Source organism: Pimephales promelas, chromosome 14 (assembly GCF_988280905.1).
Source record: "Pimephales promelas chromosome 14, fPimPro1.hap1.1, whole genome shotgun sequence".
NCBI lineage: Eukaryota > Metazoa > Chordata > Actinopteri > Cypriniformes > Leuciscidae > Pimephales > Pimephales promelas.
Window position 1 is genome coordinate 31,337,120 of NC_142782.1, and position 23,747 is coordinate 31,360,866.

Below are 23,747 nucleotides of genomic sequence, written 5' to 3' on the forward strand. Positions count from 1 at the left end.
ACTGTCATTAATAGCTGAAAATTCTCCTTGTAGCTCACAAATATCATTCATGCATGCACACACTTAGGCTTGGCAAGATAGGGAAGATACGTAGCACCATGTTTGACATCCGATTCCACACCTTCATCGATTCTGTGTCAAAACGAGACAAAAATGCTGGTTTGCATGTGCGGAAATGCGTGAATGAGATTTGAGAGTCACTATTTGGCTTTTCTTCAAGAAAACATCTCTGCCATCTTGATCTTGAATAAGCTTTTTTTTTTTTTACTTAAATCTGTGAAGCACCATCTCAAGATGCTCCTGATAAAAAGATATTAAAAGTGGATATGGGTCAATATATTAATTTTAAGGGTGAGGCCCAAATTTATGAATTGGCCTACGAAACTCCAAACTTCACAAAACTTGGCACAGATGGAAAACGGCACATTCTGAAGAAACGTGTTAAGTTTCACGAATATATCTTCTGCTCGATGGGCTAACAGCAGTTTCAAATGATCAGTCATTAAATGACAGATGGGGGCTGGACTATTAATATTGTCCATGTAAGAAATCCCTTTGGTCTAATCAGTTTGAATGGCTGATGGAATGGCTCTCTTTTGGGTCTCTCATGTATTTTTCCAAGCAGTTTCATAAAAGTTCACCCAAAAATGAAACTGATGTCATTAACGACTCACGTCGAAGACAATACAATCCTGAATAGTCGTAGTTCTGGTTATTTTTGGACCAAAACGTATTTTCGATGCTTCAAACCATTGTAACTAACCCACTGATGTCACATGGACTACTTTGATGATGTCTTTATTCCCTTATTCCCTCTCGGACTAAATCTAAAATATATTAAACTGTGTTCCGAAAATGAACGGAGGTGTCATTACGCGTCATTAATGACATAATTTTCATTTTTGGGTGAATTAATCCTTTAAGCCTATTGACTTTGCAGGAAAACACAATCGATGCTCCTTAAAGGGTAACTAAACCCCTGGTCCGAGCCTGACTCCACCCACTGGCAATATTTGAAAAATGCTGAAAAAGTGGGCGGACCCCAGCGGAGATAGAGGGGACGAAATCGATGCTAAAACACTCTATCCTGATCGTTTTCAATACTCGCAATTCCAACTCCATACTCTGCCACAGTGGTTTTGACGAAACAAGCTGGTTTTATACTGCCAAGGGCATAGCTCGTATCTAGAGCGTGGTGAGCTGAAACGTGCGTACGTCATGAAGAATCGCTAACATCCAATATAGGCGCTTTTCCACTGCATGGTACGGTACAGTACGGTTCGCTTCAGGTCGCTTTAAATGGTACCTGGTCTGTTGAGGTTCCAAGCGTACCGTACCGGTACTAAAATGTGACGTGAAACACTGCAGATCACTGATTGGTCAGACAGAATCGTCACTACCAGCGTCACTACTAGCGTCATTGGATTTGCGACACGAGACACTTTTTTAGCAGTATTTTTGTTTTGCTGCCATCAGCCTCATTTTAAACACATTTTTCCGTCTAGCAGTTAAAAACAACCACATACCGAGAATCAGGAACACCATCCCCTCGATAGTCTCCATTGTTCCTGTGTTGTGGGTTTGAAAATGTGGCGCTTTTAAGATGATGTCATGGCAGGAGAGGCGCGCGCAAATAACGATCAGTCCCACACACTTTGAAGGGGTACTACTGCAGTGGAAACGAAAAGCGATCCGAACTGTTCCGCGCCGAGTCGAAGCTTACTGGGCCGAACCGTACCGTACTATGCAGTGGAAAAGCGCCACATGAAAATTCAACTGCAGTAGCCACCGTTCAACCTGAAGAGGGCAGCACCAAGACGTTTTTACACCATATATTGTAGAAATAAAACACTTTATACACAAATGTCAAAAAAATGATTACTCGAATCAATGACTGGTATTAATAAAGATCCATTCTTACAGATCATTAACTAAAAAAAGTTGGTTTAGGGTTTAGTTACTCTTTAATGATGAACTGCTCAACTCACATGGATTAGTTTTATGATCTCTTTACACTCTAAAAATTGCTGGGTTGTTCCAACCCAACTTTGGGTCAAATATGGACAAACCCAACCACTGGGTTAAATTTTTTAATTACATTTTTAACCCAATGTTTGGGTTTGTCCATATTTGACCCAAAGTTGGGTTAAAACCAGTGTTGTAGTACTCGAGACTCGGACTCGTCTCGGACTCGGTCTCGAGACCATATTTTAATGGTCTTGGTCTTGTCATGGACTCGTGTCCATTTGGACTCGGAATTGACTCGTACTCGAACATTTTTTTTTTAGGACTCGGAATTATTCCCGAGTCCACTCGAGTTCAATTCAAAATATTTTTCATGATTATTAATGTATGTTATATAATGTATATTTCTTTAAATTGATTGACACCCAGTTTCTTTAAATTGATTGACGCCCAGTGATTGGTGATTTTCTAATGCGCAACTGCGCATGACAAATTGTAATAAAATTACTTTTAACACCACCTACTATGTGGCCTTTTTACCCTAAACTGATCCTATTTTTTAAACTCTAAGTAAATTCAGTAAAAAAAATAAAAATAAATTAGGTAATCAACCCTCACTGGTCTCGGTCTCGACTCGGACTCGTCTCTCTATGGACTCGGTCTTGACTCGGACTCGACTCTCTCTGGTCTCGGTGTCGACTCGGACTCGAGTGAGGTGGTCTCGATTACAACACTGGTTAAAACAACCCAGCATTTTCAGAGTGTATGAACTTTTTGAAGTGTCAAAGTGGTAGTTGCATAGCTGTCAATGAAGGAAAGTTCTCAGATTTCATCAAGAAGATCTTCATTTGTGTTCCGAAGATGAACGAAAGTCTTACGGGTTTGGAGCGATGTTATAAATGGTGACAGTTTCCTATTTGAACTACTCTCTGCGCTGCTTGCCTGCTAGGCACTGGAAGTGCATTACTGTAAATACCTTTCCATGTTCCTTGTTTTACGAACGGTAGTCGATGGCGTGCCACAGATGCTGTCCATCCTTAAGACTTCAGCGGCACACATAGCTTAGATTCTTCCACTCGAGGAAAATCAATAACACGAAGCACGCAATAGATGCTCAGTTGGGTTTAGCCGCTCGGCGAGTCGCATGTATGTGCGTGATCAGTGAAACAGATGCTGCTGGGCTCAGACAGCTGTGGAGTAAAGGCACCAATTACAGTGGCAGCCCTGCCTCTGACACACACTATTACACACTCTATAATCTACCCTGCAAATCTCACTCCCACACAGTGTCAAAGGGGAACGAGAGAGCGCGAAGCGAAGAGGAAAAACAGGCATTGAGAGAAAGAGGAAGCTTAGAGACATGCAGAGAGCAAATGAGAGAAGCGATGGACAGAAGAGGACTGAAGTTCAGGATAAAACACTGAAAACACACAGGCAGTGACGTGCAGTGTGTTATTCTGGTTAAAACATCACATCAAAAAAGAGATTTATTACAATGATTATGCAATTAATGTTCTATTTATTAAAACCTGTATTATTATTTTTATATTGTAATATTTATTAAAATATTCTCACAGATCTCACAGATAATATATATATACAGTATATTATCTATATATATAAATATAATATAATAAATATATATATATATTTCAATATATATATATATATATATATATATACACTAATACATTTATATTTCTTGTGTTAATTTATATGTGGGTGCACTGTGTATAATTATTTTATACATAAATACACACACATGCTTGTATATATTTAAGAAATATTTTCATTTATATTCTGTATATAGATTTATATATAATATATATTATATATATAAATATTTTATATAAAAATAATATTTTTTTCTTAAATATACATGCATGTGTGTGTATATATATATATATATATATATATATATATATATATTGAAATATACATATATATATATATATATATATATATACACACACTATATATATATATATATATATATATATATATTGAAATATACATAATATATATATTTAAATATATATAATATATATATATATATTTAAATATACTTATATAATATATATATTTAAATATATATATATATATATATATTTAAATATACATATATAATATATATATATATATATATACACACTTATACATTTATAAGCAAAACAAATGATAAATGAGTTAACCTCACCACACATCTCTTAAAATACAGAATAATAAAATAAATAAATATATGAAACAAAGAGAAACAGGAAGTGGAGGACAGAGAACAGAATTACAGGAAGTAGAGGGGAAAGTAGAAAGTAAAGGACAACTGTGGAGAGAGAGAAAGGAAGAGGGTGTTCACAGAGATAGCAGCCTGTGGAGAAGCAGATTTTGGCTTGAATAACCGAGCCTGTCTGTGCGTCCCTTTCGGCAGAGATCACTGTCATTAAACTGCTACATGAGAAGACGCTCAGGATGTGTGCGCAGAGGAGAGTGGGCTACACATCCTCCCCAAAAACTGGCCTGGGAAGACCCTCTGCTGTAAGCTGAACCCAACACGGATCCACAAACAGCTCCAGCGAAGACTCGCGCGCCAATGAGCCGCAGGCACGCCTCCTCATTAGCTAGAAGAGTAAATCAACAGAGAGAGACTGCAGATCTCCAGGGACGGCAAGTGAGCTCCGTCACGGGTGCTAATTTTACAATATAAATGACTCTGTCTGCACACTATGTTAGTTCTGTTTCAAAACCTAGTGGCCCAGCAAGTACAGAATGCTATTACAACACATTCACCACATTGCATTTGTAACAGTTAGGATTCGTTCCATTAAAACGTTTAAAAAAACGTTCCAAAAACTACACTTATAATTCCAAAAATTAACTAATATGATGTGCAGCTTATGAATTTTTGAAGTACTATAAATTATCAGCAAACTGCAACTTTAAGAAAAGTTACATTGTATTTTGCAAATATGTTTTCAGTGGAATGTTTTATTTAAATGAAATAATGTAGCCAGAATCAGATTCGAATGAGACATATACACTATTCAAAGGTTTGGGGAAAAAATAACCAATATTATTAATTTTCAACTCTAATTCTCACCAAAGCTGCATTTATTTGATAAAAATACAGTAAAAAAAAAAATGGAAATATTGTGAAATATTATTCCAATTTAAAATAACTGGTTTCTAATTGAATATGTTTTAAAATGTAATTTATTCCTGTGATGGGAAGCTGAATTTTCAGCATCATTACTCCAGTCGTCAGTGTCACATAATCATTCAGAAATCATTACAATATGCTGATCTGCTGCTCAAGAAACATTTTCAGGATTTGGTGACTGGTTGATGGATTTGGTTGATGAAAAGAACAACATTTACTTAATATATAAATCTGTATAACATTATAAATGTCTTAATTCGAATTACAGGGGGTATTGTGGGGTACCCCCCAATGAAGACCCAGTAATGTATACAGTGCTTGCATTATTAAAAGTTATTAAAATGATTAATTTCCTTCAAAAAATATCTCACTGGCCTCAAACTTGAATGGTATGCATAAAAATACATTACAAAGTTTTGAAGTGTAAAGACCATTTCAAAAGATGCAAACAACACTGGTCCAAAAGCACTTCCTGTTTCAGTTTTTTAACACTACATAAAGGCTGGGATAAAATACAACCAACAGAACATTTAAAACTGAATAAAAAGTTAAACAAACATCTTTAAGATGTTTTCTTTACATGTGAAATAAAGAAAACAGTTACAAACTGAAACAGGAAGTGCTTCTGGACCAGTGTTGTTTACATCTTGTGAAATGGTCTATATGTTTTTTTTTTTTTTACAAACAACAAAAGTACAAACTAAAGTACAAAAGTACAAACAAACAGAGCTCACCAACAGTAGTTTTTTAGTGCAATGTACCACAAATTTCATTGGTTTCACAAAAAAACACTGGTTTCATAGCCTATTTCATTTTTTTATCCCTCTCTTATCCTCTCAATAGTAAAATGTTACTGATAAATCAAATGCTAGTTTTCTCAATGAATCAGTTGTGAATTTCCACACAAATCTGACTTAAAGTGCCATTCTATTACACTTCCTCAAGAAGGAAGTTGGAAATTCAGACTTTCCGAGCTGAATCAGTCACTCATGTGAGTTGACATGCTCCCTACGTGGGCAGCAGACAGCAGGGCTTTGCAGGAGTGCTGTCGAGTTGTTAAAGGGGTTCACTTGAACTTTATGGTCATAAACGCAAAAAGCAAATTGGTTTTGCAACCATGTGCCCTCTCAACCCTCGTTTTGTAGCTAACAAGCCAAATTGCATTTCGCACCTCATAGACAAACAGACCGAACCACACGGTAAATAGAGAGAGAGAGAGTGAGTGAGAGACAGACAGGACGGAGGAAAGCATGAGGCTAGAGTAGACAATTGCAGGAAAACAACTTCGAGGCCTGGAGAGGAAGAGACCGGGAGAGAAACAAAAGACAGAGCGAGAGAGAGACAGCATGACGAAGGACAGAGTTTCGCGTGGCGCGCGCACACACACACACCCAGCCGCCGACCTTTCCCGTTTTACACAGCGGTTTCATTGTGAGAGTTCATGTGGCCGCCGTAACCCAAACAAATAAAAACACTTGAAAACAGCTGCGAAATCTATTCGCCAGAGTCCGTGCCCATAAACGCTGGCTAAAAGACTGTGGGAGAGATGGAGATTATGGGCGTGTGGAGCAGAATGCATTTGTGTGTGTGTGATAAAAACAGCTCTGGGATTAGACTGTCGAGCCGTTATGGGAGACGGAGCTTTGTTAAACATTCAGAGTGGAAAAGCTCTGCCTTAGCATCAGATAAGAAGGTGGGGTGGGATGAAAAAGTATACGCTATGTTGTGCATTATTATAACATGAAACCTCAAGTGAATCCATCAACCAACCATCAACCAAAAGGCTATTTAATAGTTCAGACATGTCCTTTTAAAACTCGGGAGACTTTAATGAGTTCTCAGCTACAGTAAGGTTGAGTTAAAGTCAACATGAAACAGCATTTTTAACAATTTGTCTTCCATAATGTGACATATTTCAAGGTAGAACAAGACATTTTACAAGAAAAGAAAAAAAAAATAGTAGGACATGACGAATCTTGTCGTAAGAATCTTGACACACCTCCTACGCCCACTTTTGAGGAGGCATTTTAACACTCATCTATATGGCTATTGATTAACATTATCAAAAAACACACATGGCCGAGGTGATGTCACTGGAACATGGGGTCTTTTTAACTAAATATTAGTTTTTTGTCTCAGATGTTGGGACAATATGTTTGGATTTACAATCCAAATACGTTTGGAGAATTAAAATTAGACGATAGAAATTAGTAAATTGTTGACGTAAATAAGAGTATACAGCTAGAAAATAAATGTGGATAGCAGTTCAGATAAATTTGATGAGAAATGTTCGAGAAATTTCTTTTGAAATTTGAGAAATTTGATAAGAAATTTGATAAGAAGTTTGAGAAATTTCTTTGATGAGAAATTTGATGAAAAATTCGTGGCAAATCTTAGCACAGATTGAAATATTATTGACAGGATAGTGTTCTGTTTGTAAAGCATGGTTGAAACAAACTGGAATTCATCAGAACTAAATTTCTATTGTAAATGCTGACTGTAAAAAATTGTTTGTGTACGGCTGTTGAAGTTATTTTCAGTGCACCTAAACTTTGTTTATCAATGTTTGTACATTTTAGTGCTTTACTTTCATGTATTAACTCCGTATTTTATTTTGTATATACTTTATAAAAAATATTATACTTTATTATTACATCCCTTACCTAAATAAATACATTTTACATTTATTTATACATTTTGTATTGGTTTTTCCTTTTCCCCCTCCCTGTAAACCTCATAATATATATATACACGCACCACACACATTTAGCTACTTTGTGTCACAAACTATATTTCCCATTATTCAGTGGGGCATCACAAGTATGATAAAAGCATAATTTCAACACCTAAAACATATCCGTTGCTCTTCATTTTGCCCCCCAAAAAAGTGTAAAAAGAGCAAAAAAAAAAAAAAAACAGTATGAATGCATTCATTATGTTCCAGCCAAACCCACTTGAACCCGCATCACGTTGTAATTACTCGTATAGAAACTCCCCAGGAGGACTGAAGGGAGCAAAAGCCCCCCAAGAAACTCAGTTAGTGCACTTCACAAATGAAGGAACATGTGTCTGTGTGCTTTTGGCGAGTCAATGAGAGTAAATAAAGAGCCGCAGTCGATAATGTGCTGTTGCAGCTCTCCAGCATTTAAAGCGGTTTAAGTTTGAAGAGCTCTTTTCATGTGAAGAGCGCTGCCATGTTTCAAAAGCACAGAGAAATGGAGAGAAAGAGAAGCCGAACGCCTCCGCCGTCTTCAACTGTAACCACACCACGCTTTCAGCCGGGAAACAGGGACGGTGTGTGTGTGGAAGCCCATCGGGGGGATAAGTACCTCGTTTTTGCTTAAAATGTGTGCTAGATTATTTCTGACTCAATCCTCAAACGGTGTGGTATCTCCTACTCTCAGATGGATGAGGGATTTGGGACAAAGCAGCCATGGGTCAATGCGACGGTTTCTTTCATACAAACAAAAACACACAGAGCTATTTGTTCTGTATATAACCTGGTGGATTGAAATACAAAAATAGCGCCCTGCTCAAACACAGACAAACACATAGCGTAGCTGCCGGCCTTCAAAGAAATCGAGACGCCTGGTTCTAGAACAAAACAATTAATTACCGCTCGCTTATATGGAGATTTTGCTATTGTTTGGAATTGGAAAGGAAGAGGTGCCCTCCTGGAAACCCTGTTGGGAAAATGCACGGGATATCAAAAAAAGTCATGCATTTTTAATGGCACCTTCAGCACATCTTCGACAGAAGTTCTGCGATTGTGCTGGATGCGTGATGACAGCCAACTGGGAAAGTAACACAGCGGCTGGCGTGATCAAGAGCCCTTCACGCAAACACACACTCTGTCATCACCACACTTGATGGGATCTGTGTCTGAGCCGGGCGCTTCGTAATCTGTCTGCACCCAGTAAGGAGGCCGGTCCTCTGCCTTAATCTCCCTGGGGTGGTGGGGGGGGGGATCCGGGTGTCCCTTCGCCTCTGTAAGACACTCCCACCGCACCTCAAACACACCGACACACACACAGCACGCTTTGATCAGCGCTAATACACGCCACAGTTGATCCGTGAAGAGAGCAAATGACACATTATGACATCACAAAAGCTGGTGGCAAAACAAACTAAGACCCGAGAGTCGCCACAATGACCTGACGCGGTGTTATCAGAGAGATATGATTCCCGAGGACCTTCATCTGAAATTCATGAGCCGTCGAGTGCCGACTTGTTCACAGGGGTTCTGTTTGTTGTCTAATTCCCATCAAATGAATGCGTTTTGTCTACTCTACTCACCTTCAAGTAACCTAAAACACAGTGTACTTACACAACCGTTCAGAAGTGTTTTTGAAAGAAATGTATTCTTTTATTTAAAGCTACACTGTGTGATTTTTACCCCCATCTAGCGGTGAAAAGGTATATGATCATCCAGCGACTATTAGTTTCTGTATCTCTCAATTCCGATTTCGTTTTAACTCCTACGGTGGCCAATGTAGTCCAAGATTAACATGGCTTCCAGTTCGACCTCGTCCATGAGTGTTAACTCAAACGTAAACGCGAAAGGCGAAGCTTGAATTAACGGGTATGTCCCTCTTTGGCTAATGTACTTTCAAGATGGAGGGGCAACATGGCGACCGACATTAGAACCCCTTACACGTATATATTTTCAATGGCGTATTATACACTCACGAGAATACTTTATTACTTGAACGAAGTAAATATACATTAATGAGCACATATATTTTTGAAAGAACTAAGTGTTTTTAGCTAAGAATAAACTAAAAGAGTTACACAGTGTAGCTTTAACAAATGTGCATTACACTTTTAAAAGTGACAGTAAATGCTTTAATAATTGTTACAAAAGTTTTCTATTTCAAATAAATGCTGTTCTTTTGAACTTTCTACTCAAAGAATCCTGAAAAAAGTATAATTTTTCGACAAAAATATTGAGCAGCACAACTGTTTTCAATAATAAGAAATGTCTCTTGAGCAGAAAATAAGCATATTAGAATAATATCTCAAATAGTTATTTTAAATTGTAAAAATATTTTACAATATTGAAGTTTTCATTCGTTTTTTTTTTTTTTTTAGCAAATAAATCCAGCCTTGGTGAGCATGCTATAATATATATAATATAATATAATATAATATAATATAATATAATATAATATAATATAATATAATATAATATAATATAATATAATATAATATTTTTTTTTGTACCGACCCCAAACTATTGAATAGTAGTGTAAATACAGTAGAAGAAAGTCTAGACTGCTCCACATAATAAAAGCAGACCACAACAGACAAGCTCCTAAAAGCACAAAAAGCACCATAAAAGTTTATACGACTTATTTGCAAAACACCGAGTCTGTTAAGTGTTAGGAACACACTAAAAGAATTAAATCCCTAAAAATCTTTCCCTCCATCACAGTTCGGGTTCATACATTCAAACCTGGGAAGCTCACAACATACACAAGAATATGCATTGATTGTCATGCAGCCTGTTTTATTTAGAAAGGAACAAGTAAACTTAAATACTGTCCTACATCTTCCCCACCCCTTGCATGTTTGTTTATAAAATCTGAGCTAGCAATCATTATGGCTAGCAATAAGTGTTGTAATCTCTTCTAAATTAAACACTTTTTACCATGCACCATTACACGTTTCCTACCAAAATTACCAGTGATTTCATCTAGGCCAGCTGCATGGGTAGCAAACCGTTACAAAAGAGGGGTGTAACTGTGTTACTCAACTACACTGGGACCAATTATCTGTGCAACTGGACATCACAGAGGAGACTGCCTTACAGTATATGCAAAACCAGTTGATAGTGCTGGGAAGAAGGGGTTTTACTGTGCAGCGTGGATCAATGTGGGCTGTGCTGGACTTTCAGCAGGTCATTCTGCTCGGCCCCGCTCGCGCTCACGGCAATGAGCAAGTTTGGTCCACTGTTACGTTGCTTTTTGCTCTCAGAGCAATACTTTTGAGAAATGAGGGTATATAACTGAAACATTACTATTTGAGAACTAATGTGCATATGATTGTTTTAAGGGCAGTACGGCATAGTGAAAAATGTATATAACGAGAGAGAGAAAAACATGCATGTATATGTAGATTTATTATTTATTTATATCAAACATTTAATATATACATATATTTTTTTAAATATAAATATATACTATATAAATGCATAATATTATACTGTATATACACTGTATTTAAAAAAATATATAAATAAATGATATATATATATATATATGAAGAGTTCAGATGCAAAAGCCTCTAAATGCCATTTGAAATTTTCTTCTAGAATGATGATTTTTATCAAGATTGTAGATTTAAGTTCAGTAATTTCACTTAAATTGCAATGAGGATTACCTATAAATTGTCATTTAAGTGAAATTACTGAACTTGAATATATAAGCTTGATAAAAATGACCATTTTAGAAGAAAATTTCAAATGGCACTTAGAGGCTTTTGCATCTGAACTCTTCATATATATATATATATATATATATATTATTGTAGCAGATTTTTCCCTAACATTAACCACGTCCTATAATATTTATACTCTGGCACGTCTTCACGCCGACCGAATCTAACCCTATACCCTTACTCGTCGACCAAGTCTAGCCCTATACTCTTGCCCATCTTCACGTTGACGTCGGCTAGGTAGGTCTATACTCCAGCGAGTCTACAGTCGACTACAGCTGAGTTACATCTCAAACTTACTTGCTTCCCTAAACTGACCTGCTGCACAGCAGTAACGACAGAGAGACAGCAGCAGATGTCCTCCAAATGCCTAATTACAGCCGGGAGATCTTATCGAGCAGTTCTCAGGAAATCTCTCAAAAAGAAACAGGTTGATGGATATCAGAAAAATTCCATTGAGAATCCCGCCAGTAAACACGAATACAACAGTTTTTATAGAATATAGGGGTAAGGCAAAATGACATGAAACATCACATCATTTCCCCACAACTTGATTGGTTCTTCATAGACAAGCCCTCTGGTTACCACGTAGCCAAAAAGTTTCAAGGTTAGACATCTGTCTAGTTTAATTTCCCATATTTGTTATTTTTTCAGCTCACACAACCACAGTCATGCGTTTTCACTAGTTTTGAACACTACACTTTGTTTAAATGTTAAGATGCCTAAAAGGGAAGTAAGGTAAGAGTTAGTGATAATATTAAACCAAAGGGGGAAGTCAGGTGAAAGTTTATCATAAGGTTAGATAATCTAAAGGTCACATTTTTTCCAGTCAGAAACATGATTAGTTCTAAAAGATAATTTACTGGCGTGTGAGAGTTTATTTATTTATATTAAACATTATATATATATATGAAGAGTTCAGATGCAAAAGCCTCTAAGTGCCATTTGAAATTTTCTTGTAGAATGATCATTTTTATCGAGCTTGTATATTTAAGTTCAGTGATTTCACTTAAATGGCAATGATAATTACCTATTAATTGTTATTTAAGTGAAATTACTGAACTTAAATCTACAAGCTTGATAAAAATCATCATTAAAGAAGAAAATTTCAAATGGCATTTAGAGGCTTTTGCATCTGAACTCTTCATATATATATAAAAGTGAGAATGGTAAGTTTATTTATTTAGATCAAACATTATATATATATATATATATATATATTTATATCAAACATTATATATATATATATATATATATATATATATATATATATATATATAAAAGTGAGAATGGTGACAGAATTTGCATCTTTCCATGAATCAATTCTCAATGCTCCAGTAGAAAATAACATCAAAAGAAGCTTCTTCAACGCTTAACTTGCAAGATTCAAAAGGACTTTTAGCAGCTGGAAGAAGCGTTTTGTTTTTGTGAGGGTGCCCTGGGAACTTTCAAACACGTGACATTCGCACACACAGTTTCCAGTAGTGCTAATCTCTAAACGGACAGTAACAAAACAAACAAAACGGATCACATATGCTCGCATGTTTCTAGGGATAAGACGTTAAATAGTGAGGGTGAGTTAATCCTGTTTCAGAGCAGGTGTAGGAACACAAGCATGCCAAAATCTGCCCTCTCCTCCCTCCTCGTGCCCTTTGGTCGCTTGCTGAGTCTCGGCCGTGCGTTTTCTCTTGTGTTTGATGCACAAGCCCCCATCCCCCTTCCCCGGCTGTCATTCACAACCTCTCTTAGCGCACACACACACACATTTGCAACATAAACACTGACAAACACACACAGTTTGGCCGGTCCAACCTGTATGTCTACTTCCTCTGCTAATTTACATTTTTTATCCTTACGATGGGATTGCGCATACCTGTGCGAGTACTTCCCAAACAAACAACACACACAATAACTACAGAAACATCAGCCGTTGAAACAGACTAACGACACAAGATCACAACAATGGCAGTTAAAGACTCATTAGCTCATTGAAAAACAGGTTATAATCAATAAACACACCCCATATCATAAGGATCTTCCTTAATTTAATTTCACGGAGTCAATTTCTGCGCCTGTGATCCTCGGGATAACCTGGAGTTCGTACACGACTGATTAACAATGCCCTAACAGATGTCTTCTTTGTGTCGATACGACATGTGTGTGTGTGTATGTATGTGTTCGAGCGGGGGGTTGGTAGGTACACTGGTGTGAGTGTGTGTGCGTGTGATTCGTCTCATCCTTTTGAGAGGAAATCCCATTATAATCCAGGTTGAATGCTGAGGGCAGTCAATGTCAAACTCGTAACCTCTTCAAGTTTTGGCATTTTGAATGAAAGTAAAGCCAGAGTCCAAATCTGAAAGCAAAATCTCTTTTCAACAAGGACACAATAGTGGCTTAATCAGACGTAGTCCAAATACATCACACTCCAATTGGGTCTAATTCATTTAGCACATCATAATCACCAATTCTGTATGTAAATCACTGCAGTGATTCGCAGACGCACTGAAAAAAATGCTGTAGAAATTGCTAGTTAATCTTACTATTTATTGCAAAGAAATGTCAAGTAATAGGTTGAATTAAACATGACATTTTAATGTACAAAGACTAAGAAACACATTCCAATGGTCCTTGTTTTTATTACAACTTAACAAAATTTCACGTCTCTAGTTCATCTTAAGACTCTCTAGATCAATAAAATATTGCAGATTTTATTCTCTTTTAAATGTTTCTGCAATTATTTGGAATCGTTCCCCGTAAAATGCGGGAATGTTAGATTCCTTGGTATTGATTAAAGGATGAACAATAGCGAGAGCAACCAGCCTAATCCATCAGCGCAGACACATGGGGGTTTCTACATGCAGGATGGGCCAACAAAAGGATTTCAGCACTTACGTAACGCCCATATGGGTCTGACTCTGAACTATGATAGAATTTGCATGGAATAAAAATAACATAAATTGCATCTTGTCAAAACTCGAGAGTAACGCTGAAGAATACACTTCGAATATGCCTATAAAACATCTTATGAGACATTTTATTAACATCAACATCCCAGAAAAATGCTTTCAGTTCAATCAGCAACAAAGTATTGTTTTTCCATGGAAAAAGTATGATCGGGGTATACCATCCATGCTATTATATTGGCCGATATTTATTTGTCAATAACCATTAACACATTTTTGATAAACCAAAGTGACATCCTTGTCAGCTAGTTATAAATAGTGCTGTCAATAGAGCGCTGCACTGAACCCAGAAACCAGTTGGCATTTTCAAACTTTTGGGTGTTTGGTTTAATGCCTGAAATGGGGTCTGTGGTTAACACAAGCTTAAGATATTTTCATGCGACTCCAAGATTTTGTCTTGAAAAAAGCAGTTGGTAACAAGTAGCTAAATGTGACTAGAGGCTGTCAACGACATTAAACGTCATCACGCCAAACAGGTAACATCTTCTACTCACTATTTCTTCCCTGTGTATAATTCCAAGCTATAAAAGTTTGGTCCGAATCAAAATTACAGGAGTGAAACCCAAACAGATGAAATTTGGTCCGACGAGAAGAGGTAGTCTCGATTTTTGCTGCCTTGTCGAAAAATGCTACCGTAGCGAGAATTGATCACAGAATGCTAATTAAAGGCGTATGAAATACAATTATAATACAATTCTAAGTTATGAGTAGCTACTATATACTGTAGACTACTGTTTTTATTTTTAAAACGGCGTGAAAAGTAAAAATTATCATAAAATATTCATCTTTGACTTGTCAAAGTACACCTTTCCTCATACTAGTAACTGAAACTTTCAGTTATTCTTTTCCAGCTGGCTGACCGACCGTACAAATATTGATATGGTAGTTAGCATTTTTTAAAGGGAAATTATACATTATAACAGGAAAATGTACCTTTTGTAAAAAAAAAAAAAAAAAAAAAAAAAAAAAAAAAAATCCTGACTCTGCACATTCGCATAACTGATAAGTAGCAAATCTCGATGGGTAGCATGAATCGTCAGAACACCGGATCAAACTGAAAAAAAAGGTTTGGTTCGTTTCTAGTGTGAAAGCATTTCTGTATGGTTCGGACTTTCAGACGTTTTACAGGAAGTTCTGGTGGTTCCCAAAAAGCCGAAAAACAGAAGGTGTCAGGAGAAATGAGCCGTGTTGCACATGGGGAGATGAGGAGACGAGGTTTTTAAATGAAGTATGGTCTGATGACATAAGAAGTCAACATGCAGTCTTCTCCATTTTTGTCGATAAAATGTTCGCACAACGAGGACGTCCATTCGGTGAATTTGAACTAGCTTTGTGTATAGTTGGTGTTGCAGGTATTAATTGTGCCATAAAAATAACAATATAGTTGAAACGATACGCGTCTGTTCGTTCATGTTGTCAAAATTACCCGTCGAATTGACGTCAGACGCACATTCATATACAAAACCAATCCAATCGATGTCAAGATGCAGCCCAAATTGATGATGACGACAGGGCGCAAGTCACGTAAACTTCTTTAGTACCCTTCATTGCAGTGTGAAACCAAACCAAAACTTTCTGAAAGTATAAAAACGTATCAAAACGTGAACTTTGGTTCGGACCTTGGTGCGGACTTTCAAACCCCCTTAAAGTCTCCAACTTGTAGATTTTTGATAAATGTTGTTGACATGTTGAATTTATGCGAGTGTGGTGTAGTTTGTTTAGAGCTTAATTTGAAATTTTTACTTTTACAATAAAAAGTTGTGTTCATTCGTGAAGATCCTCATGAAGAGAAAAACGTGTAAGAATTATAAACTTTTGTTGGTCACAGAGCTTATTTTTTGGATAATTACAGAAAATAAGCTCTGTGACCAATAAAAGTGTATGATTCTTACACGTTTTGTTCATTGTGAGATAAAATCCTATTGTGTTTTTGTTGAGGGAACAAAGTTGACCAAAAACAATGACTTTCATTTGGCCTAAAACAACACCTTGTTAACTGGACATTATTTTAGTCCAGTTAATAATAAACTGAATCATGCCCCCCTGATCCACTGTTTTTAACAACAGCACAACAGAATGAAAGGCCAATGGAGGGGTCAAAGTTGAAAAGTTTTAACTTAAAGGTATAGCGAAGGATTTTTTTTTTCCGGGTGGGTAGTCTATACTATTGGTCCACCTAAGTGTCAATCATTCTGGTGATATGTTTACGTAAGGCCGTCGTAGGCTACGTGCTCATCCCTATGTAGTTTTCACTTTCAGGTGTATTATGTCGGAGTTACGGTTTCAGCCATTCCTTTGAAAATGGCTGAGGGTCGAAAGAGAAAAAATGTTTACGAAGTGTATGATAAGAAGAGAAAGGCCGCAGAATATAGAAACAAGACCAGAGGGATTTTGGGTGAATATCACACGCTGGCGTGCGCTAAAAGCACAGGTTGGGCTTCTCACTGATGCCGCAGTCGCGAAGATTCTACCAGACAGGTAAAGTTTGTCACGCTAGTTGGAGAAATCCATTTAAAATCACTAGTAAAAGTTAATGCAAGCTACAATGCTAGCCCTGGCACGAGTCATGCACCGCATAGACACGGTAAACATCTCAAAGTAGCCTTTTGACCAAAATGGTAAATGGTATCACGCTGAAATATTCTAAAAACCTTGTGTGTTTATTATTACACAAATGCAACAAGCTACTTCTCCATATGCAACTATGTATAAAAATAACGTATTAACAATGAGAGATATTAGGTTAAGGACCAACGTAATAGCACTGTTGCTATGTAACGTAATTGCGATTTGCAAAATAGTTTCCTCAGAACGTATTTCGTGTGATACAGGGTTGCACATATCATGTCTTGAGTCCTCGGTCACTCAATCGATCAGTATAATAAGTAAATAAAACACGGAAGGGCATTTGACATGTTGTCTTTTATATGAATATTTTTGAGTTAGTTTAGAATTTGCAACATAATTGTGCAAGGCGTAATAGACGTTCCCTCTCGGGAGCAAGAGTGTTGTGTTTGTGCATGTGCATTTTTATTTTTATTTAAATTGGAGAGGGCGGGTCTTCCCTAAAATTCGGAAAGATCCTCCGCTATACCTTTAACTTGGTGCAGGACACTGAGATGTAGCACAGTGGCTAAAAATGCATGCATTCTTTAAAAAAGAAATTAAAGGGTTAGTTCACCCAAAAATGAAAATTAAGTCATTAATTACTCACCCCCATGCTGTACTAACCCCGTAAGACCTTCGTTCGTCTTCGGAACACAAATGAAGATATTTTTGATTAAATTTGAGAGCTGTATAATATAACTACCACATTGGCTCCTAAAGGACTGCCTCTTGACGGCCCAGAAAGTCAATGAAGAAAATGTTTAAATATCCCAAGTGACTACCGTGGCTCAACTATATGTTTATCAAGCGACGCGAATACTTTTTGTGCGAAAAAACAAACAAAAATAACGAGTTTATTCGACTATTCCTTTTGTTCCTTGTAGGCCAGAACGAGACTTCCTTAGATTTCCACGACGCATGCGCGAGAATTGCGATCTGCTTACACTACTTCAGATCGCAATTCTCGCGCATGCGTCGTGGAAAGGGTGAACTAACCCTTTAAGTTGTAGTTTTACAGCAATGCCACAGAAGAACTATTTATGTGAAATAACGCATAAAAAATGCTGGATGGAAATGGCGGATTTGGACACTACCATTTGGAAAAATGAAGTCTCTAGTGCTCAACTAACTTGACTGAATTCCCCTTTATTGGCCGGGAGTTCTCATACAACCACAGAGAATCTCACCAGTAAAGACGAATACAGAAGTTGATATAGGATAGAGATCACATAACACAACAAAAATAACATGACATACTAATTATGATCATCTCATCATTTTTTCTCTAATATGATTGGTTCAATTTGTGCAAAACAGGATCCACCTACTCCCTCCGTTCCTGGCAAAGCAAATTTAGATATCAAAATCATCTGAATCACCAAGATCATGGGGTTAGTAGTGCGTTTGATTACTCAATATGTCATGAGGCTGTTATATTTGGAATAAAGGTCTAGCCAGTATCTCAAAGTTTCCACTCTTTCGACACACCAACCTTGGTAAATACTGTTGGGCCAGGCTGATCTCATGAAGTAGCGTGTGTATGACACGCCAATTCGTATTTCCATTTTTGGCGCGCTATCAAGACGCATAATCGCCTTTCAGCGTGTTTATGAACGCCGTTGACTTAACGTTATATAAATATATGACTTACCTCAACGCCGTCCCTAAACCTAACCGTCACTGTTAATGGCATTTATGACTGTTCCCTTACCATCCTAGGTAAAAAAAGATATGACTTACCTCAACCTCATCCCTAAACTTAACCGTCACTGGGGTTAATGGCATTTATGACTGGAGATTTGACTGCGTGTACGGACACGCGGAATGACGCGGACGTTAATGGCGTAGACATATACGCGTATACACGCAGATAGCTCAAAATGCGTAGAGATAACACGCCACCTGACTCGCAAGTGGCGTATATGTTTACGCAAAAGTCATGATGTCATGTTGGTTGGGCTCAAAAAGTGGTCATTTTGCGTCAACATATAGGCCACGGGTGACCCTGCTCTCTAGATGTCGGCACTAATGGTCATTAAAAAACCTATATTAGTCGAGCACTATATAGTGCACACGGGCCTCATTACTCGGTATTGTAGTGCTAAGCACATGAGAGTGGGGGAGAGGGGCGTAGATTAGAGATTATTAACACGAAACACAGACTAATCAGTTCAACAGAAAATCCCCTAAACCGCAAGAAGAACGAAGGAAACGAGAGGATGAGAGAGAAACGACAGGAGGGAGAGGGATTACTTGAAGAATTTGCAAAAATATCCATCGAAAGAAAGAAAGAAAGAAAGAAAGAAAGAAAGAAAGAAAGAAAGAAAGAAAGAAAGGCAGCTATTGAGAAAACAAGAGAATCATTTCAGTGGAACAAAACAGCAATTATTCTGTTGTTATACTGTTGACAGTTTTCATATAGGCAGTCATGTGTGGATGCATAATGTGGAAACGCAAAAGTGAGAGAGCGAGAGAGTGTTTCTGACATTGATGAACTCTACCCATGTTCGTGCACGCTTGCGGAGTGTGAAGGACCGACCACGGTGTTGATTTGGTGAAAATGAGCCAAAATGCTCGAAGACATCCCTGCTCGATCCAGCAGCACATCTGCTCAGCGCCCGCGACGCTGCTGAATCCTCCAGCAAGACTATCATTAATAGCTTTTGTCTGAGATGAAGACTGTTCAAAACTCATGGATCAAGCACAATACTAAATAACTAGTCATTTAGCAGATGCTTCTATTTAAAGTGACAGTGCACTTATTATATGCTCAATTTCCTCTCATAATGTGTGCATTAACCTTTAGACCCGCTTGCCTTAGATAAAGTCCTGAGGTGGTGATGCTGTGGACCGGTGTGTGTACCTGTGTGTGTACCACGGCACTGAATGTTTATAATATTCCACGGGATTTACATCATTCAATTAGTTACTTCAAAGAAAACCACGGCACAGTTACTAAAAGCACCAATGAGACGATGTAGTAGTATGTAGTTTAGTTTAGCATGTAGTTTATAACAGCTATCTATATATCAGAATCTCCATCCATATATGGAATAATCTATCTATCTATCTATCTATCTATCTATCTATCTATCTATCTATCTATCTATCTATCTATCTATCTATCTATCTATCTATCTATCGGAATCTCTATCCATCTATCTGAATTAATCTGGATCGATCGATCTATCTATCTATCTATCTATCTATCTATCTATCTATCTATCTATCTATCTATCTATCTATCTATCTATCTATCTATCATCTATGTCGGAATCTATATCCATCTATCTATCTGAATTGATCTGAATTGATCTATCCATCTATCCATCTATCTATCTATCTATCTATCTATCTATCTATCTATCTATCTATCTATCTATCTATCTATCTATCTATGCATCTATCTATCTATCTATCTATCTATCTATCTATCTATCTATCATCTATCTATCTATCATCTATGTCGGAATCTATATCCATCTATCTATCTGAATTGATCTGAATTGATCTATCCATCTATCTATCTATCTATCTATGCATCTATCTATCTATCTATCTATCATCTATCTATCTATCATCTATGTCGGAATCTATATCCATCTATCTATCTGAATTTATCTATCCATCTATCTATCTATGTATCTATCTATCTATCTATCTATCTATATTGATCTTAATCTATCTTTCTATATCTATCTATTTATCTGAATCTATCTATCTATCTATCTATCTATCTATCTATCTATCTATCTATCTATCTATCTATCTATCTATCTATCTATCTATCTATATTGGTCTGAATATATCTTTCTATATCTATCTATTTATCTGAATCTATCCATCTTTCCATATCTATCTATCTATCTATCTATCTATCTATCTATCTATCTATCTATCTATCTATCTATCTATCTATCTATCTATCTTGATCTGAATCTATCTCTCTATATCTATCTACTTATCTATCTATCTGAATTTATCTGAATCTTTCAATCTTTCCATATCTATCTATCTATCTATCTATCTATCTATCTATACTGAATCTATCGGGATATCTATCGATCTATCTATCTGAATCTATCTATATCAATCTATCTATCTATCTATCTATCTATCTATCTATCTATCTATCTATCTATCTATATTTGAATCTGTCTGTCTGGTCCATATCATGAATTGTAGTACCACCCTAGCAACGTCTTAGCAACTGCCAACAACACCCTAGCTAGCATCATGACAGTTCTGCACTGGTAAACCGTCTACTAAATATAACAAATTTCATTCTGTTCTGTACAGTAGCTAACAGTACACATCAGTGTGACAACGGCACACATCTGCCATTCAGACAGATCCATTTTTGCCTTCTCTCTGAACTAAGTGTCTCATTCCTTATAAGGGACCTTCTAACACACATCTGCTGCACACACTGACAGGTGAAGAGTCAAACGCTGACACACCAAAGCTTGATTCAGAGGTTTGAAATAACAAGATCTCTATGGCTTTGATGCTGCCTAATTACTTCCACGAGATATGCCATTTTATCATGAATGAACGAACCAGAGCTTGAAAAAACACTTGGAGCCACCGGGCGTGTAAGAATGCAAACTATTCCCAATGCAAGAGCCTTACAGAGCAGCCGATCAAGCATGACACATTCAATAAAGCTCTTCATCTGAGAGGCTCTGCAAAACATGGACAGCAACTAATATGCATTATGCATGTGCAACTAATATGCATTCAAGATTTTATGTTAATTTGCATATGGACATATAAAAGCAACTCAATATTTAGGTCTTGCAACTAATTTCTTTGAAACACTTTTAAATGTTAATTATGTAACGCAGCTTTAAGTTGTGTGGTGTGACAGATTCATTTAAACCCTCTGATGTGGTGTCCACTACAGCAACCCGATCTTTATCAGCACTTTTAACCATTCAAGGTGTGATGTTACATCTAAACCACCATGGGTGATCACCTTTGACCCTATCTCCTATAATTACATATGACTTTTAAATTAAATTAAAAATGTCTGATGTGAAAGTGGAAAAGCATATATAATGGTAATATTATTGCTTTTAAACAAAATGAGATTTAATCATCCATGCATCAGAAGATTAAAAGTACTAATATTCTCAGAAACTACATAATAACAATCCAAGAATAAACAAAGACAAGTTAAAAGTAGTTTTAGTTGAATAGCATGGCATGTCCCATCTGCAAGTTTTAAAAGCCATGTCAAAAACAATAATGTACCCAAGCAAACCAAGTTTGAGCCTAACGACTCGCATCCCGCTTTCTTCGCTCGGTTGATCATTGTTAAACGGGCTCGCGGGTAAGACTGTAAACACATGCAACACACATCAACAACAAAGGTAACATCAAAGGCTGTGACGTCACACTCATATGTATCTTACCTTCCGCAGTTCAAGCGTTTCTTCCCTCTGACCTGCTTCAGAAACACTTCAGCACAATCTGGTGTCGGTTACTGTGTGTCCAACATGGTCCGCTCGCGACTCTGCTCTGATCTGATGTGTGTGTGCCGGTCCGTGCTGCTGGTGTTTCTCGCGGAGCATCGAAACTTCGCGGTGAACCGACAGGACGCGAGACGCGCAGCGCAACACGTGGATGACAGACAGACTGACTGACTGACAGATAGACAGAAACACTGACAGACAGACTGACAGACTCACTAAAACACTCAAGCTGAAAGTAATTTCTAATAGGAATGAAAGTGAGGCAGGGAGCGGTGCGGTAAATTATACAGAGCCACAGCGACACCCCTCGGTAAGAGATGGACACGACTGCAATTCTATCTATCTATCTATCTATCTATCTATCTATCTATCTATCTATCTATCTATCTATCTATCTATCTATCTATCTATCTATCTATCTATCTATCTATCTATCTATCTATCTATCTATCTATCTATCTTTTGTATGTCTCTATCTATCTATCTATCTATCTATCTATCTATCTATCTATCTATCTATATATCTATCTATCTATCTATCTATCTATCCATCTATCTATCTATCGTGTATACACACTTTTTGTTGTCAGCATATTTAACAATAATGGCTGTATGTTGAGTTATTTTCAGAGGACAGTAAATATATTCTGCTATACGAGCAGCACATTGACCACTCTAAAATATATCCAAGTTTCATTTCTATAGTATTGTCCCTTGAGAAGATATATTAATGTTTGCTGAAATGTGAGGGCTGTACTCACTTTTGTAAGATACTGCATATATATATATATATATATATATATTCCTGTATGTGCACAGCTTTCCTGTCAAAAAAAACATATTTATTGAATAAATCAATAAAATCGATGCGACTTTGTCATGTTCCGATGCTCTCCCTCCCTCAAATGTGAAACCAAATCCTTGTTCCCACTAATTATTTTGTGTGCGCGTGTATGGTAATTATAATAGCAATAAAAATAATTTGTTCAATTCATTATTCAGGCAATTCAGTATTCTGTTGCTTGGCTGCACAATGCCATAAAAAGAAAGGATACAAAAAAAGGAAGGAGACAGAGGGGCCTTTTTCGGATTTTGATGTGTTATGTATTCCAGAATTAAAATGATTTATTGCCTTGTGCAAATAAT

At 36.9% G+C, this 23,747-nt stretch overlaps 1 protein-coding gene across 2 annotated transcripts in view; it reads right to left on the reverse strand.

The window, feature by feature from the left end:
- The window catches only part of plxnb3 (plexin B3), a 90,872-nt gene extending 68,016 nt beyond the window's left edge, over window positions 1-22,856 (reverse strand). For both annotated transcript variants that reach the window (XM_089119841.1, XM_039665656.2), the window contains exon 1: window positions 22,542-22,856. The gene's annotated coding sequence lies outside the window, so the exon portion shown is untranslated. The remainder of the gene's footprint in view (window positions 1-22,541) is intronic.
- Window positions 22,857-23,747: the final 891 nt, after the last annotated feature.